The sequence below is a fragment of the Triticum dicoccoides genome, chromosome 6B (genome assembly GCF_002162155.2).
Source record: "Triticum dicoccoides isolate Atlit2015 ecotype Zavitan chromosome 6B, WEW_v2.0, whole genome shotgun sequence".
NCBI classification, from domain to species: Eukaryota; Viridiplantae; Streptophyta; class Magnoliopsida; order Poales; family Poaceae; genus Triticum; species Triticum dicoccoides.
The window spans coordinates 77,050,452-77,069,449 of NC_041391.1; positions in this window are offsets into that span (position 1 = coordinate 77,050,452).

The window sequence follows — 18,998 nt, forward strand, 5'->3', positions numbered from 1 at the left end:
TCTACTACTCTCACGCTCAAATCCGGGTAGCAATAGGTATGCAATCTCAGGATTACACATATTGGGGGAAAGGTGAGGAAGAGGAGAGAGCCGGCGTCGGGTTCGTGTCATGATCCACTAGATGAGTCCTCTATCTTTGCCAGCCAGGTAAATAGGTGGACAACGGAGAACTCACGCCCACTCGGGGCGAGCACTCTTGGGTTGGGCCTCCGTTGCCTTCTGGGCCAAGTGGGCTACAAGGCCATGGAAGCGTTGTCTGTTGGGGCTTGCATGCCAGTCGTGCTGACCCCCCCCCCCTGCGAAGAGGCTTGCCCCCAAGCCCCGACACTAGGGAATCTGGCTTGAAGCTCCATCTTGTTCTCCCAGGTGGTGTCGTTGCTGGCAGCGCGATCAAACAAGCGGATGAGGACCTGGTCAATTATGGAACCGTTCTTGCGTTTCTAGCGGCTGCGTAGCACGGCGCCCGGGATGACGTCGATCGACACTGGCAGCAGTGGTTCAACAACAGTGCCTGGAAGCAAGGTGCGGCCAAGTTGAGATACGTGGAAAACATGATGCACGTATTGTTCTGTCAGCTCCAGCTTTAATGTCACATCATTGATTTTGTCGATGATGTCCTCAGGGGTGTACTAGCTGAAGGTTAGATTGTGATTGGCACGCTTGGCGACAGACATTTGGATGTACGGTTGGAGCTTGAGGAAGACTTGGTCGCTAACGGAGAAGGCGCGATCGGACTGCTTCTTGTCTGCTTGTTGCTTTATGCACTTTCAGGCATGCTGCAGATGCTGCACTATCAGGCATGTTGCAGATGCTATTGGAGCAGAAGTTGAATGACCGCACGCTCGTCGAGCCAAGATTGCAGTGCTGGCACCATGCATGTTGAGGTAGCTGTGATCCCCCAGTGGCATGGCTCTCACCTGTACATGGCCTTGAATCCCGATGGCTCAATGCGTTGTTGAATTGTACCAGAACTGCGCGAGGGGGATCCAATGGCTCCAGCGCCACGGGCAAGCCTGGGTGAAGCATCGGTGGAATGTCTCCAGACACTGATCCACGTGTTCCGTTTGCTCGTCCATTTGGGGATGATTCGTTGTGCTCATCCGCAGCTCCGTGCCGGCGTATTTGAAGAGTTCTTGCCGGAAATGACTTGTGAAGACCGGATCCTCATAGGAGACAATGGCGTCAGGGAGGCTATGCAGGGGTAGATGTGCGTCATGTACAAAAGAGCAATCTTAAACGCATTATAAAGATGTGTGACTGGCAAAAAGTGTGTGAAATTGGTCAATTTATCGACTAAGACAAGGATGCAATTGGGTTGACTAAATGGGGCAGGCCATCGATGAAGTAGAACTTTTGCAGTAGCCGTTTCTTTTCTTCTTCTTTTCAGACTTTGGCACCAGGCATTTCTAATAGTAAATATTGGAAACTAAAGTAGGACCTTATGGATGCAGAATTGCAGAGTTACCTTTAGTCGGTGTTTAGTGCTTGTTCTGTACTCGTGAACATCTAAATAGTTAGTTGTGAATTGTTGACGAGTCCCTCTAGTGATACGGTGAAGGAGCAGAAAGGATTCCCTCCTTTTCTTTCCTAGAGGTGGCCCCGAGTGATCGAACCCACGAGAGGAAGTGCACATTTAAGACAAAGATTTATATCAAGCTTTGGAAGAGAATTAAATTTCAGTTTTTGGACCAGATCGAAATCAATTTGCACTACTGAACACTAATAAATAAAAATAGGCATGGGTTTGAGGACTTATTCTTACAATCATATATTTACGAACGAGATCATCATGATAGCGTTGCTCTAGAAGTCAGCATCAAGATGTAGTTGCAACATATCGGAGTGGGGGATGTGTCCAAATTACGTCTTGATCTGACCGACACATGTCCTGCATCAAGAGTCAGTTGTCCAACCAAAGACCATATCCGTCCGCGGGGTTGACTCGGTAATTAAGACAAATCAGACAAAAACATTGTGCATTTAATGACTACACCTCTTGTATCCCTAGAGATAGGATTCACGCTACAGTACTAAACCTTCCTGTCACTCGTGTTCAAAATAGCGTTTCACGGTCTCTCTACCCTTAGCCTCTCCGTGGGTCGATCTCTGTGATCGCGGGTACCTGCAGGGACAAAGATCGCAAACGAGACAAGAGACAACTACGATGCAATTTTATTTCACACGCACAAGACATCATAATACTTCCATCGATCCCTCCGACAAATACATAGGGTTGTAGGGCTACTCAATCCATAAAGATTAATTGATTGATAATATGTCTTAGAATAGTTGCTGGATGCGATACATGATTACAAAGTGTTGCTAACTTGGATGAAAGCTGTGGTGATGGTGGTGGAGATGGCTATGGTTTTGGACATGAAAAAAGGCGGTGGCTAGGGTTGTTGTGGATGACGAAGATAGAGGTCTGGGCGATGTTCTATTCCCCTTCTAGTGTTGGCCATTTTATAGAAGTTGTTGGGGTGGAACAGAAGGCTCCGCTCGTATGAGACGTCGTCTCGCGCTCTAGTGGCTTCCTACGCCTCCCACTTTGGATCTCCTTACCTACTCTTTACTCCTTTCCATAATATGTGCTTGATTTTGTTCATGTATATCCCCATTTCTTGTGGAAACAAAATAAAGATAGGATTTTGGAATCCTTTGCATCCATATTAGTCATTAGTAGCAATCCGTTGCATTCATTAGTCATTAGTCATGTATAGCCCCCCTTTAGTCCCGGTTGGTGCCACCAACCGGGACCAAAGGTCTCTTTTCAGCAGCCCAAAGGGCGGGAACATAGAGACCATTGGGCCCGGTTGGTGGCACCAACCGGGACTAAAGGGTGTCATTGGTCCCGGTTGGTGCCACGAACCGGGACCAAAGCCCACCTTTAGTCCCGGTTGGTGCCACCAACCGGAACCAAAGGCCTTGCGGTGCCCGCAGCCAAAAGTTTAGTCCCACCTCGCTAGTTGAGAGGGGCTCGGAGTGGTTTATAAGCCCCACTGCGGCTGCCCTCTCGAGCTCCTCTCAAATGCAGGCTTACGGGCCTAATCTCACGCTATGCTACCTGTGGGCCTTCTGCGGGCATGAATCCTGGCCCATGGTTGAGTTTCTAATCGTATTCAGGCCGTGGTGGCCCAATAGGTGGCGTTTTTTTATATATTTTTTTCATTTTTTTGTTTTGTTTTTTGCATTATTTATTTTCTTTTGTTTTTTGTTTCATTTTTTAAATTCTTTTTGCTTTTAGGTCAAAAAAGTATAAATTTTCTGTTAGTGCCATTAGTTTTCAAATTTGAATAGTTTAAATTTGAATTATTTGAAATTTGTGTGAATCACTAGTTTGTGATTAACTTTACTATAAAATAGATTTTGGAGTTTTTTCCTGCTGTTTAATATTACTGTGTTTTATCATTATATTCAAAAACAATTTTTGTTATTTTAGTTTCTAACAAAAAAAGTTTCTAGTAAAAAAAGTTCTTTATGAAAATTCTTTTTGCTTTTAGTGTTTTGAACAGAAAATACTTTGATAATTTTAGTTGCATAAATTTTATTTTATTATTTTTGCTATTAGAGTTTCATAAAATTTTCTAGTTCATTCTTTTTTATATGGACAATCTCTTTTGAAGTATCAAGGTTTCGGACGAAAACTCATCTGGTACAAAGGGATTTCATTATTTTGAACTTGTTTGAACTCCAGACTTTTTGTGTGTTCAAAATGCATCATTCAAATCCACATCATCAATTTTCAACCCTTTATGACTTCATTTGTTATTTTTCATGCATTTACTGATTTTTTTGAGCTACACGACCCTGAAATTGAAAAGCACTTCAAATGAACTCTGAAAAGGTTGGAAGTTGGCATGGTATCATCATTTCACCCACATAGCATGTGCTAAAAAGTTGAGAGGGTTACGGCCAAAACTGGATGCACTTCGTGTACAAAATGGACAATCTCTTTCGAAGTATCAGGGTTTCGAATGAAAACTCATTTGTTACAAAGGGATTTCATTATTTTGAACTTATTTGAACTCAAGACTTTTTGTGTGTTCAAAATGCACCATTCAAAGCCACATCATCAATTTTTAACCCTTTCTGGCTGCATTTGTTATTTTTCATGCATTTACTGATTTTTTTGAGCTATATGACCCTGAAATTCAAAAGCACTTCAAATGAACTCTGAAAAGGTTGAAAGTTGGCATGGTATCATCATTTCACCCATATAGCATGTGCTAAAAAGTTGAGAGGGTTACGACAAAAACTGGATGCACTTCATGTACAAAACGGACAATCTCTTTCGAAGTATCAGGGTGTCGGTGGAAACGACACCTATGGGATCACTGGAATCCCTACTACGGTCGGTGGGCGCGGGGTTGTGGAAAGAGCGGGTCTAAGAGCCAGCACAAAGATCGTTTACCCAAGTTCGGGCCGCGAGATGCATAATACCCTAGTCCTACTTTTGTGTATATCTGAGTGTTCTTGTGTTCTTGAACTAGCTACGGTGCGTGCGTAGTCCAAAAAGCCGAATCCCCCTCCAGTACGCCTCGGGCCTCCTTTTATTGGAAAAGAGGGGATGCCACAGTGGCACACAGGAGGTGGAAAGTGTACAGTAGCTGAGCTTATCGCCCGTCATTACGGGACAAAACGCATTAAATGCACCCCTTAGGTGTCCCCTTGCTTTATCGGGGACGGTAACGAGGCCTGTCCCGTCCGTCGCCGCCTCGCCTTGCTTCAACACGCGTCCTGTCCAATAAGGCGTGCATCGCCATGCAGGCTGGCAGGCTGCTGAGCTGGTGCGGTGGCAGTGTCTTCACGAAGATCTACATGCCACCACGCACGTGCTTGCTGAGTTAGTCCGGAGGCTGCACGTCGCCACGCAGGTGCTCGCCTGGCTGGCTGGGCTGGCAGCTGCATGGGAACGGCTGTGGAGTCTTGGCAGGTGCGGGCCTGGCCGCGGCCCTGCTGACGTTCTTGGCAAGGGTCTTGTCGGGGCCCTGACAAGGGTCTTGCTGTGGCATCACGGTCGTCCCCGGCAAGGATCTTGCCGGAGGTCTTGTGGATTTCCTAGGCAAGGATCTTGCCGAGGACTGTCGTCTTCTGGTCCTTATTTGATCTTGCGTGTTTTTATGATCTTCACGAAGATCTGCATGCCACCATGGAGGTGCCTCCTGAGCCTTGGTTCCAATGTGGTTGATGGAGTTGGAACCCTTGGGCTCAAGGGTGGCGCGCTCTGCTGGCGTTGGGCAAGTTGCCCCGGCAAGGCTCTTGTCGGGGCTGCGGAGGCTGTCCGAAAAGGGTCTTACCGGGGGAGCCTACCTTGCCCTCTCTGCTCCTTGTGTCTCTAGTCTTGGCGTTGCCTTGATTGTCTTGTGGCCTTGGCTTCCCTCTTCTGCCCTGCTAGGTGTGGCCGTGGGCGCGGCTCTGACTGCCCGTGCACAAGTAAAGGGCTACAAAGGAGAGCCCCTACTTTTGTACACCGACAGGAGCCCCTGGGCATGGGCCACACATAAGCGCGATGCGTTGTTAGGCTAGGCCCAGAATGATGCGCTGGCAGGCGGGGCGGATTTTTACCACAGTAACTCCTTCGTCCGCTGCGCTTCCCCACAACCCGCGTCGAACGCGCGACATGGAGGGTCGTGCGTGACGTGGGGGTCGTGCGCGGGGTGACCGAAGCATGCCTGCGTCATCCCGCAGTAAATAGTAAAGAGGCGGCTCGCGTGTCCCTTTAAGACTACAGGGCCGCTGCTCATTTACTTTCTCCGCCTTGGAACCGTCCTTCCGCGTTTCGTACTACGCCCGCCCCTTGCGCCACGTACGCTGCATGCACGGTGTGGCGTAGGTGACAGACGCATGGAATATGGGAAAGCGTGCATGGGCCGATACTCACGCGCCCTCGATTGGGCGGGGAGGGCGGTCGATGGCCTTGCCTGCTGCCACTTTTATGAGCTGGATCCGAGCGGGCTCTTCAGGGGCGCATGGCTAGTCCTTCGGCCTCCCTTTCCAAACTATAAAAAGGGGACTCAGGGGCAGGAGGAAAAGCATCTCCTCGCATCTCCCCTTCGTCTCCATTCTCCATCCATTGCTATGGCGAGAGGGCGCGCCAGTGCTCTGATGGCGGCGACGAGGGTCTCTGCTCGACAGCGTGCCCTTCCTTCCCAAGACCTTGTGGTGGCAGAGCCGGCCGCGATAGGAAGGGGGAGGGGGCGAGGCTGAGGCCACCGTGGTGTTCGGGGAAGAGGAGGACGGGGCGACGCACCGGCCTCGCCTCCGCCAGCGGCCCCTCCCCTAATAGAGGGCCATGTCGGAGATCATCCTTGCGAGTTTGTCATCAGGCTGCACTGGCCAGTGCATCGTCGTCTTTGTTTCCCTACTCCGTTCGCTCGGGAGATGGAGCTCGATCCGCCACAAGCTCTGAGGTTGCACATGAGGGGCTGCAGGAATGGCAGCATGCTGGTCGACGTCGACTTCCCCGCCCCTCACGTCATGTATCTTCGTCGCGGATGGAAGGCCTTCGCTCGTGCCCACAGTGTGTCGGAGGGGCTCGTTCTCCACTTCAAATTAATGGAGAACGACCTGCTCGCCGTCAAGGTCTTCGGGCACTTTGGAACTCGCCTAAGGTGTTGCGTGGAGAGCTCCTCCAATGATGAAGATTCCTCCTCAAGCAAGAGTGGCAAGGAGGACAATGACAGCAATGACAAGGGCATCAAGCGGGAGGATGATGGGTCCAACTAGGCGTCGTACCCGCCATCCCTAGGCGGCGCCGGCAGCAGCAGCATCTACACGTGGCCCTTCCTCCTGGCAAAGCAATTTGCCGGGGGTGGGGCCAGCTCCTTGAACTTTTTGTTGGAAATATGCCCTAGAGGCAATAATAAAATGGTTATTATTATATTTCCTTGTTCATGATAATTGTCTTTTGTTCATGCTATAATTGTATTGATGGGAAACCGTAATACATGTGTGAATACATAGACCACAACATGTCCCTAGTGAGCCTCTAGTTGACTAGCTCATTGATCAACATATGGTCATGGTTTCCTGACTATGGACATTGGATGTCATTGATAACGGGATCACATCATTAGGATAATGATGTGATGGACAAGACCCAATCCTAAGCATAACACAAGATCGTGTAGTTCATTTGCTAACCTTTTCTAATGTCAAGTATCATTTCCTTAGACCATGAGATCGCGCAACTCCCGGATACCGTAGGAGTGCTTTGGGTGTACCAAACGTCACAACGTAACTGGGTGGCTATAAAGGTGCACTGCAGGTATCTCCAAAAGTGTCTGTTGGGTTGGCACGAATCGAGACTGGGATTTGTCACTCCGTATGACGGAGAGGTATCTCTGGGCCCACTCGGTAATGCATCATCATAATGAGCTCAATGTGACTAAGTAGTTGGTCACGGGATCATGCATTACGGAACGAGTAAAGTGACTTGCCGGTAATGAGATTGAACGAGGTATTCGGATACCGACGATCGAATCTCGGTCAAGTAACGTACCGATTGACAAAGGGAATTGTATACGGGATTGCTTGAATCCTCGACATCATGGTTCATCCAATGAGATCATCATGGAACATGTGGGAGCCAACATGAGTATCCAGACCCCGCTGTTGGTTATTGGCCGGAGAGTTGTCTCGGTCATGTCTGCATGATTCCTGAACCCGTAGGGTCTACACACTTAAGGTTCGATGATGCTAGGGTTATAGGGAAGATTTGTGTGTGATTACCGAATGTTGTTTGGAGTCCCGGATGAGATCTCAGACGTCACGAGGAGTTCCAGAATGGTCCGGAGGTGAAGATTTATATATGGGAAGTCGTCATACGGTCACCGAAAATATTTTGGGGTATACCGGTATTGTACCGGGACCACCGGAGGGGTTCCGGGGGTCCACCGGGAGGGTCCACCTGCCCCGGAGGGCCCTATGGGCTGTATGTGGAAGGGAACCAGCCCCTAGGTGGGCTGGGTGCCTCCCCCTAGGGCCTATGCGCCTAGGGTTGGGGGGACCCTAAAGGGGGCGCCCCCCTTTGCTTGGGGGGCAAGCCCCCTCCCCCTTGGCCGCCCCCCCTCCAGATCTCATCTAGAGGGGCCGGCCCCCTCCCCCCTTCTCTCTATAAATAGAGGGGTGGAGGAAGGGCTGCAGCACCACATCCAAGGCACAACCCCTCCCCTCCCCAACACCTCTCCCCCTCCGCGTGAGCTTGGCGAAGCCTTGCCGGAGAACTGCCACTCCATCACCACCACGATATCGTGCTGCTGCTGGAGCCATCTTCCTCAACCTCTCCCTCCTCCTTGCTGGATCAAGGCGTGGGAGACGTCACCGGGCTGCACGTGTGTTGAATGCGGAGGTGCCATTGTTCGGCGCTTAGATCGGAACCCGCCGCGATCTGAATGGCTACGAGTACGACTCCTTCATCCACGTTCTTGCAACGCTTCCGTCTCGTGATCTTCAAGGGTATGAAGATGCACTCCCCTCTCTCCCGTTGCTAGTTACTCCATAGATGCGTAGAATTTTTTTAATTTCCGCAACGATCTCTAACATTGGCATCATGAGCTAGGTCTATGCGTAGTTTCTATGCACGAGTAGAACACAAGTTTGTTGTGGGCGTCGATTTGTCAATTTACTTGCCACTACTAGTCTTATCTTGTTTTGGCGGCATCGTGGGATGAAGCGGCCCGGACCGACCTTACATGTACGCTTACGTGAGACAGGTTCCACCGACTGACATGCACTAGTTGCATAAGGTGGCTAGCGGGTGTCTGTCTCTCCCACTTTAGTCAGACCGGATTCGATGAAAAGGGTCCTTATGAAGGGTAAATAGCAATTGGCATATCACGTTGTGGTTTTGGCGTAGGTAAGAAATGTTCTTGCTAGAAACCTATATCATCCACGTAAAAAACTTGCAACACCAATTAGAGGATGTCTAACTTGTTTTTGCAGCATATGCCGTGTGATGTGATATGGCCAAAAGGATGTGATGAATGAAATATATGTGATGTATGAGATTGATCATGTTCTTGTAATAGGAATCACGACTTGCATGTCGATGAGTATGACAACTGGCAGGAGCCATAGGAGTTGTCTTTAATTTATTGTATGACCTGCGTGTCATTGAATAACGCCATGTAATTACTTTACTTTATTGCTAAACCGTTAGCCATAGTAGTAGAAGTAATAGTTGGCGAGACAACTTCATGAAGACACGATGATGGAGATCATGATGATGGAGATCATGGTGTCATGCCGGTGACGATGATGATCATGGCGCCCCGAAGATGGAGATCAAAAGGAGCAAAATGATATTGGCCATATCATGTCACTATTTGATTGCATGTGATGTTTATCATGTTTTACATCTTATTTGCTTAGAATGACGGTAGCATAAATAAGATGATCCCTCATAAAATTTCAAGAAAGTGTTCCCCCTAACTATGCACCGTTGCGAAGGTTCGTTGCTTCAAAGCACCACGTGATGATCGGGTGTGATAGATTCGAACGTTCGCATATAACGGGTTTAAGCCAGATTTACACATGCAAAACACTTAGGTTGACTTGACGAGCCTAGCATGTACATACATGGCCTCGGAACACAAGAGACCGAAAGGTCGAACATGAGTTATATAGAAGATACGGTCAACATGAAGATGTTCACCGATGATGACTAGTTCGTCTCACGTGATGATCGGACACGACCTAGTTGACTCGGATCATGTATCACTTAGATGACTAGAGGGATGTCTATCTGAGTGGGAGTTCATTAAATAATTTGATTAGATGAACTTAATTGTCATGAACTTAGTCTAAAATCTTTGCAATATGTCTTGTTGAGCAAATGGCCACACTAATGTTGCCCTCAACTTCAACGCGTTCCTAGAGAAAACCAAGCTAAAAGACGATGGTAGCAACTATACGGAGTGGGTCCGAAACTTGAGGATCATCCTCAGAGCTGCCAAGAAAGCATATGTCCTAGATGCACCACTAGGTGAAGCACCCGTTTTCCCAGTGACTCAAGATGTTATGAACGTCTGGCAGTCACGTAGTGATGATTACTCCCTGGTTCAGTGCGGCATGCTCTACAGCTTAGAACCGGGGCTCCAAAAGCATTTTGAGCAGCACAGAGCATATGAAATGTTCCAAGAGCTGAAAATGGTTTTCCAAGCTCATGCCCGGGTCGAGAGATATGAAGTCTCCGACAAGTTCTACAATTGTAAGATGGAGGAGAATGGTTCTGGCAGCGAGCACATACTCAAAATGTCTGGGTTGCACAACCGCTTGTCTCAGCTGGGAGTTAATCTCCCGGATGACGCGGTCATTGACAGAATCCTTCAGTCGCTCCCACCTAGCTACAAGAGCTTTGTGCTGAACTACAATATGCAGGGGATGGTGAAAACCATTCCTGAGGTATTTTCAATGCTGAAATCAGCGGAGGTGGAGATCAAAAAGGAACATCAAGTGTTGATGGTCAATAAAACCACTAGTTTCAGCAAGGGTAAGAAGAACTTCAAGAAGGATGACAAGGGAGTTGCCGCGCCCGGTAAGCCAGTTGCCGGGAAGAAGCCAAAGCATGGACCCAAACCTGAGACTGAGTGCTTTTATTGCAAGGGAAACATACACTGGAAGCGGAACTGCCCCAAGTACTTAGCGGACAAAAAGGCCAGCAACACCAAAGGTATATGTGATATACATGTAATTGATGTGTACCTTACCAGTACTCGTAGTAGCTCTTGGGTATTTGATACCGGTGCGGTTGCTCATATTTGTAACTCAAAATAGGAGCTGCGGAATAAGCGGAGACTGGCGAAGGATGAGGTGATGATGCGCGTCGAGAGTGGTTCCAAGGTCGATGTGATCGCCGTCGGCACACTACCTCTACATTTACCTACGGGATTAGTTTTAAACCTCAATAATTGTTATTTAGTGCCAGCTTTGAGCATGAACATTGTATATGGATCTCGTTCAATACAAGATGGCTACTCATTTAAATACGAGAATAATGGTTGTTCTATTTATATGAGAGATATGTTTTATGGTCATGCCTCGGGTGTGATAGATTCTAACGTTCGCATACAACGGGTGTAAGCCAGATTTACACATGCAAAACACCTAGGTTGACTTGACAAGCCTAGCATGTACAGACATGGCCTCGGAACACAAGAGACCGAAAGGTCGAACATGAGTCATATAGAAGATACGATCAACATGAAGATGTTCACCGATGATGACTAGTTCGTCTCACGATGATGACTAGTTCGTCTCACGTGATGATCGGACACGACCTAGTTGACTCGGATCATGTATCACTTAAATGACTAGAGGGATGTCTATCTGATTGGGAGTTCATTATGAACTTAATTGTCATGAACTTAGTCTAAAATCTTTGCAATATGTCTTGTAGAGCAAATGACCACGCTAATGTTGCCCTCAACTTCAACACGTTCCTAGCGAAAACCAAGCTAAAAGACGATGCTAGCAACTATACGAACTGGGTCCGGAACTTGAGGATCATCTTCAGAGCTGCCAAGAAAGCATATGTCCTAGATGCACCACTAGGTGAAGCACCCATTTTCCTAGTGACTCAAGACGTTATGAACGCCTGGCACTCGCATAGTGATGATTACTCCCTGGTTCAGTGCGGCTTGCTCTACAGCTTAGAACCGGGGCTCCAAAAGCGCTTTGAGCAGCATAGAGCATATGAGATGTTCCAAGAGCTGAAAATGGTTTTCCAAGCTCATGCCCGGGTCGAGAGATATGAAGTCTCCGACAAGTTCTACAATTGTAAGATGGAGGAGAATGGTTCTAGCAGCGAGCACATACTCAAAATGTCTGGGTTGCACAACCGCTTGTCTTAGCTGGGAGTTAATCTCCCGGATGACGCGGTCATTGACAGAATCCTTTAGTCGCTCCCACCTAGCTACAAGAGCTTTGTGCTGAACTACAATATGCAAGGGATGGTGAAAACCATTCCTGAGGTATTTTCAATGCTGAAATCAGCGGAGGTGGAGATCAAAAAGGAACATCAAGTGTTGATGGTCAATAAAACCACTAGTTTCAGCAAGGGTAAGAAGAACTTCAAGAAGGATGGCAAGGGAGTTGCCGCGCCCGGTAAGCCAGTTGCCGGGAAGAAGCCAAAGCATGGACCCAAACCTGAGACTGAGTGCTTTTATTGCAAGGGAAACAGACACTGGAAGCGGAACTGCCCCAAGTACTTAGCGGACAAAAAGGCCAGCAACACCAAAGGTATATGTGATATACATGTAATTGAAGTGTACCTTACCAGTACTCATAGTAGCTCCTGGGTATTTGATACCGGTGCGGTTGCTCATATTTGTAACTCAAAATAGGAGCTGCGGAATAAGCGGAGACTGGCGAAGGACGAGGTGATGATGCGCGTCGAGAGTGGTTCCAAGGTCGATGTGATCGCCGTCGACACGCTACCTCTACATTTACCTACGGGATTAGTTTTAAACCTCAATTATTGTTATTTAGTGCCAGCTTTGAGCATGAACATTGTATATGGATCTCGTTTAATACAAGATGACTACTCATTTAAATACGATAATAATGGTTGTTCTATTTATATGTGAGATATGTTTTATGGTCATGCCCCGCTGGTCAATAGTTTATTCTTAACTAGCAGAGTGGCCCGCCCGATGTGCGGGCTAAACTTTTTAGATTTTTATCAATATAATACGGGCAACCTCTTTTTTTGTCAAGCCTTTTTTAAAGCAGCTACTTATATGATGTTGGTGTTCCCGATATTAACAATCCAGTATTATGTTCCTCTTCATTACAATATTTACAATCTAGTCTAATGGTCCTCTTCATTAAAATTCGATGAATCCTAGATAATGAACATTAATGGAAATATAGCATTTGTTACACAAATCTAATAATTCAGATTTAATTAAAGTGTCCTTTAACCCTATACCTCTATTTTCATAGGGAACTTCCGAGCTCCTGTCTCATCATTTAAAGGTATACCGGTTTAATTTGTTAAGATAAGGATGATTAACGATATAAATCCTGCATTTTTATAAAGTACAAATATGCGTCAAACTGGTACACTGATGGAATATGATATTAGAAAAGTGTTAATCTTATATTATTTTAATCATATTACATATATTTGATGATTAACTACAAAAATGAGTTTTGCATATACAAGAATGATTTGAGATTATTCCGCAAAAAATGATTTGAGATTTTCTTAAGTATTAGTTGATATATAAAGCACTTTTACTTTCATTTAATACTACTATTTTTTTGCAAGGGAATACTACTAATGCTTTAACTGTAGATAGGATTACGGATAAAGAGCAAAAGATTACTACATGCATAGGATACACAAATTTCTCTTGAGGACACCTAGCCACAGTTTATACAATGTGAATGCTAAAAATCTTACCCTAGCTATTGAAATACCATTATGTCGGTATATGCATCATTTGGAATGACATTTTTTAATCCAATAGTTCCAGATGGGGCAATAGGTAGTGTTTCCTCTTTACCATTGGATATATACATATAAATAAGTTTACAGTAACATATCTTAGTGGAAACCAGTCTATATGAATGAGTAGACTCGTAGAAGGCAGTGCAAAGGATATTCTAGGAATAATCGAATAAGCTAGCAATACTCAAACTACATCGCCGAAGGCATAACATGGGTAAACAAACTATTTCAGAAAACCGGCCATCGCCGGACATGGGATATTTGAGGGGTGTAACTTAAAGAAGTGAGTTTTACAATATGCAGTAGAATGAATTTTTATATGTGGCAAGTATAGATTGCTAAAATGTATAAGAATTGGACACTCAGTTTAGCATCAACGTGCTTACAATTAAATGTGACAACAAATCTTCAATTTTAGTTACGTTGTGGCTGTCCTATGCACACCATATAATTTTGTCACCTCACCCATATCAGTCAAGTGAATTCTCTGCACAGTAACCAATCTCCTGTAGAAGTTTTGTCACCTCACCTAGATATAAATGTGAGCGTTTGTCAGCACTATCAGGAGTACTACATAGTAAAATCATATGCCCATAATATTGACAAATACTTTTGAGTTTGTAAAGCTCCTACAAACCTTCCATAGTTTTTATGCAATTCTATTTGAAGCATAGCTTGGGAAACTTTTAATCATCACGCAGTGCTAATGATCTGTAAAATTGGACAAACTAATATATCAGGCTTATCACAAGTGTCATACATGCTGTAGAATCTAATTTCACTCATGTGATTCATAGACAGACCCGACACTTGTTTGGGTGTAAGAAAAAAACTGGGCTAAAAGACCACAATTAGTACAGATCATGTACTATTATTCCGCCCAAAAAGCATCTTGTACTCAAGTTATGGACGTCTAGGTTTTTTGATGTTTCTTTGAAAGGTGATGTATATATATGGTTGTAAAGACATGGAAGAACCCATATCAAATGTGCTCCTTCAAAAATTGTGTGTACAAATATGAAGTTTTCGACATTGTCTAGAAATTAGCTAGCAGCTGCATTAAAGGCAACAGAAATTTGGGGTGTACTATACTGGCAATACTGGCACACATCCATCGTCTAAATCCTTGATATTACCAATAAATAAGAGATTTGGGTCAGTATGTGCATTTGAGTTGTTTCTCATTCTGTGGCAGCACTGAAAAACTATACATTGTTCAAAGTACTATTTGTAAGAATAAAGCTAAGCAAATTTTGATCTAAAATAGAATCATCTAAAAATAAAGAGCTGCACTACTCAGATCATGCTTGGCGACGGAATTAAGGTAAATTCACCGTGACTTAACAGAAGTAAGTTAGTCCACAAGCATACATGTAGATGAAAATAATACTTACACCGTCTGCTTACCTAAATCCAAACTGATTACCCTGTTCTTTAATTTGTTCTCTGCTTGAAACTGAAACTGCACCAACTCATTCTATCAAGCTCCCTTAAACATTTCAAATATTTCGAATACCCGAACAAAATGTGCATATATACTATGGGAGTAAGATTCTAAGCTAGGACACCGCATGATTTATCACTATATTTTATCAGCTATACACACCAAGTAACTTGGACACACTAATATATCAGTTTGCAAACTTGTGAATCATGCGTATGCAATTAACAGATCATTAGCACTGATAAGCCTGATATATTAGTTGTGATAAGCCTATGTAGAAAAGTGTATGACACTTGTGAATGACATATTGTTGATCGGAAATGATGTAGAATTTTCTGAAAAGCATAAAGAAGTGTTTGAAAGGAGTTTTCCAAAGAAAGACCTTGGTGAAGCTGCTTACACATTCAGCATCAAGATCTATAGAGATGGATCAAGACGCTTGATAAGATTTTTCAATGAGTACATACCTTGACAAGATTTTGAAGTAGTTCAAAATGGAACAGTCAAAGAAAGAGTTCTTGCCTGTGACGCAAAGGTATGAAATTGAGTAAGACTCAAATCCCGACCACAGCAGAAAATAGAAAGAGAATGAAAGTCATTCCCTATGCATCAGTCATAGGTTCTATAAAAGTATGCCATGCTATGGACCAGACCTATTGTACCCCTCCTAGGGCGTCTACGAGGGTACGTGGACACACTGTCCCCTCTCGTTGCTATGCATCACCATGATCTTGCGTGTGCGTAGGAATTTTTTTGAAACTACTACGTTACCCAACAGTGGTATCCGAGCCTGGTTTTATGCGTAGATGTCATATGCACGAGTAGAACACAAGTGAGTTGTGGGCGATATAAGTCATACTGCTTACCAGCATGTCATACTTTGGTTCAGCGGCATTGTGAGATGAAGCGGCCCAGACCGACATTACCCGTACGCTTACGCGAGACTGGTTTCACCGCTATGAGCACTCGTTGCTTAAAGGTGACCGGCGGATGTCTGTTTCTCTCACTTTAGTTGAACCGAGTGTGGCTACGCCCGGTCCTTGCGAAGGTTAAAACAACACCAACTTGACAAACTATCGTTGTGGTTCTCATGTGTAGGTAAGAACGATTCTTGCTCAGCCCGTAGCAGCCACGTAAAATTTGCAACAACAAAGTAGAGGACGTCTAACTTGTTTTTGCAGGGCATGTTGTGATGTGATATGGTCAAGATGTGATGCTATATTTTATTGTATGAGATGATCATGTTTTGTAACCGAAGTTATCGGCAACTGGCAGGGGCCATATGTGTTGTCGCTTTATTGTATGAAATGCAAACGCCCTGTAATTGCTTTACTTTATCACTAAGCGGTAGCGATAGTCGTAGAAGCAATAGATGGCGTAATGACAATGATGCTACAATGGAGATCAAGGTGTCGCGCCGGTGACAATGGTAATCACGACGGTCCTTCGGAGATGGAGATCACAAGCACAAGATGATGATGGCCATATCATATCACTTATATTGATTGCATGTGATGTTTATCCTTTATGCATCTTATCTTGCTTTGATTGATGGTAGCATTTTAAGATGATCTCTCACTAAATTATCAAAAAGTGTTCTCCCTGAGTATGCACCGTTGCGAAAGTTCTTCGTGCTGAGACACCACGTGATGATCGGGTGTGATAGGCTCTATGTTCAAATACAATGGGTGCAAAACAGTTGCACACGCGGAATACTCAGGTTAAACTTGACGAGCCTAGCATATACAGATATGGCCTCGGAACACGGAGACCGAAAGGTCGAGGTGAATCATATAGTAGATATGATCAACATAGTGATGTTCACCATTGAAAACTACTCCATCTCACGTGATGATCGGACATGGTTTAGTTGATTTGGATCACGTGATCACTTAGATGACTAGAGAGATGTCTATCTAAGTGGGAGTTCTTTAGTAATATGATTAATTGAACTTAAATTTATCATGAACTTAGTCCTGGTAGTATTTTTCAAATTATGTTGTAGATCAATAGCTTGCGTTGTTGCTTTCATATGTTTATTTTGATATGTTCCTAGAGAAAATTGTGTTGAAAGATGTTAGTAGCAATGATGCGGATTGGATCCGTGATCTGAGGTTTATCCTCATTGCTGCACAGAAGAATTATGTTCTTAGTGCACCGCTAGGTGACAGACCTATTGCAGGAGCAGATGCAGACGTTATGAACGTTTGGCTAGTTCAATATGATGACTACTTGATAGTTTAGTGCACCATGCTTAACGGATTAGAATCGGGACTTCAAAGACGTTTTGAACGTCATGGACCATATGAGATGTTCCAGGAGTTGAAGGTAATATTTCAAGAAAATACCCGAGTTGATAGATATGAAGTCTCCAACAAGTTCTATGGCTAAAAGATGGAGGAGAATCGCTCAACTAGTGAGCATGTGCTCAGATTGTCTGGGTACTACAATCGCTTGAATCAAGTGGGAGTTAATCTTCCAGATAAGATAGTGATTGATAGAGTTCTCTAGTCACCATCACCAAGTTAGTAGAACTTTGTGATGAACTATAGTATGCAAGGGATGACGAAAACGATTCCCGAGCTCTTCATGATGTTGAAATCGACGAAGGTAGAAATCAAGAAAGAGCATCAAGTGTTGATGGTTGACAAGATCACTAGTTTCAAGAAAAAGGGCAAAGGGAAAGAAAGGGAACTTCAAGTATAATGATAAGCAAGTTGTCACTCCCACGAAGAATCCCAAAGCTGAACCAAAGCCTGAAACTGAGTGCTTACACTGCAAAGGAAATGGTCACTGGAAACGGAAATACCTTGAATATTTGGTGGATAAGAAGGATGGCAGAGTGAACAAGGGTATATTTGATATACAGGTTATTGATGTGTACCTTACTAGTGTTTATAGTAGCCCCTGAGTATTTGATACTTGTTCGGTTGCTAAAAATTAGTGACTCGAAACAGGAGTTACAGAATAAACAGCGACTAGTTGAGGGTGAAGTGACGATGTGTATTGGAAGTGGTTCCAAGATTGATATGATCATCATCGCACACTCCCTATACTTTCGGGATTAGTGTTAAACCTAAATAAATGTTATTTGGCATTTGCGTTGAACATGAATATGATTTGATCATGTTTATTGCGATATGGTTATTTATTTGAAGTCAAAGAATAATTGTTGTTCTGTTTACATGAATAAAACCTTCGATGGTCATACACCCAATGAAAATAGTTTGTTGGATCTCGATCGTAGTGATACACATATTAACAATATTGATGCCAAAAGATGCAAAGTTAATAATGATAGTGCAACTTATTTGTGGCACTGCCGTTTGGGTCATATTGGTGTAAAGCGCATGAAGAAACTCCATAAAGATGGATTTACGGAATCACTTGGTTATGAATCATTTGATGCTTGCGAACCGTGCCTTTTGGGCAAGATGACTAAAACTCCGTTCTCCGAAACAATGGAATGAGCTACAGACTTATTGGAAATAATACATACCGATGTATGCGATCCAGTGAGTGTTAAGGCTCGCGGTGTGTATCGTTATTTTCTGACCTTCACATATGATTTGAGCAGATATGGTATATCTATTTGATGAAACATAAGTCTGAAACATTTGAAAAGTTCAAAGAATTTCAGAGTGAAGTGGAAAATCATCGTAACAAGAAAAATAAATTTTCTATAATCTGACCGTGGAGACGAATATTTGAGTTACGAGTTTGGTCTTCATTTGAAACAATGTGAAATAGTTTTGCAACTCACGCCACCTGGAACACCACAATGTAATGGTGTGTCCGAACATCGTAAACGTACTTTAAAAGATATGGTGCGATCTATGATGTCTCTTATCGGTTTACCACTATCGTTTTGGGGTTATGCATTAGAGACAGTTGCATTCACGTTCAAATAGGGCACCATCTAAATCCGTTGAGACGACACCGTATGAACTATGGTTTAACAGTAAACCTAAGCTGTCGTTTCTTAAAGTTTGGAGTTGCGATGCTTATATGAAAAAGGTTTTCAACCTGATAAGCTCGAACCCAACTCGAAAAGTGCATCTTCATAGAATACCCAAAGGTAACTATTGGGTACACCTT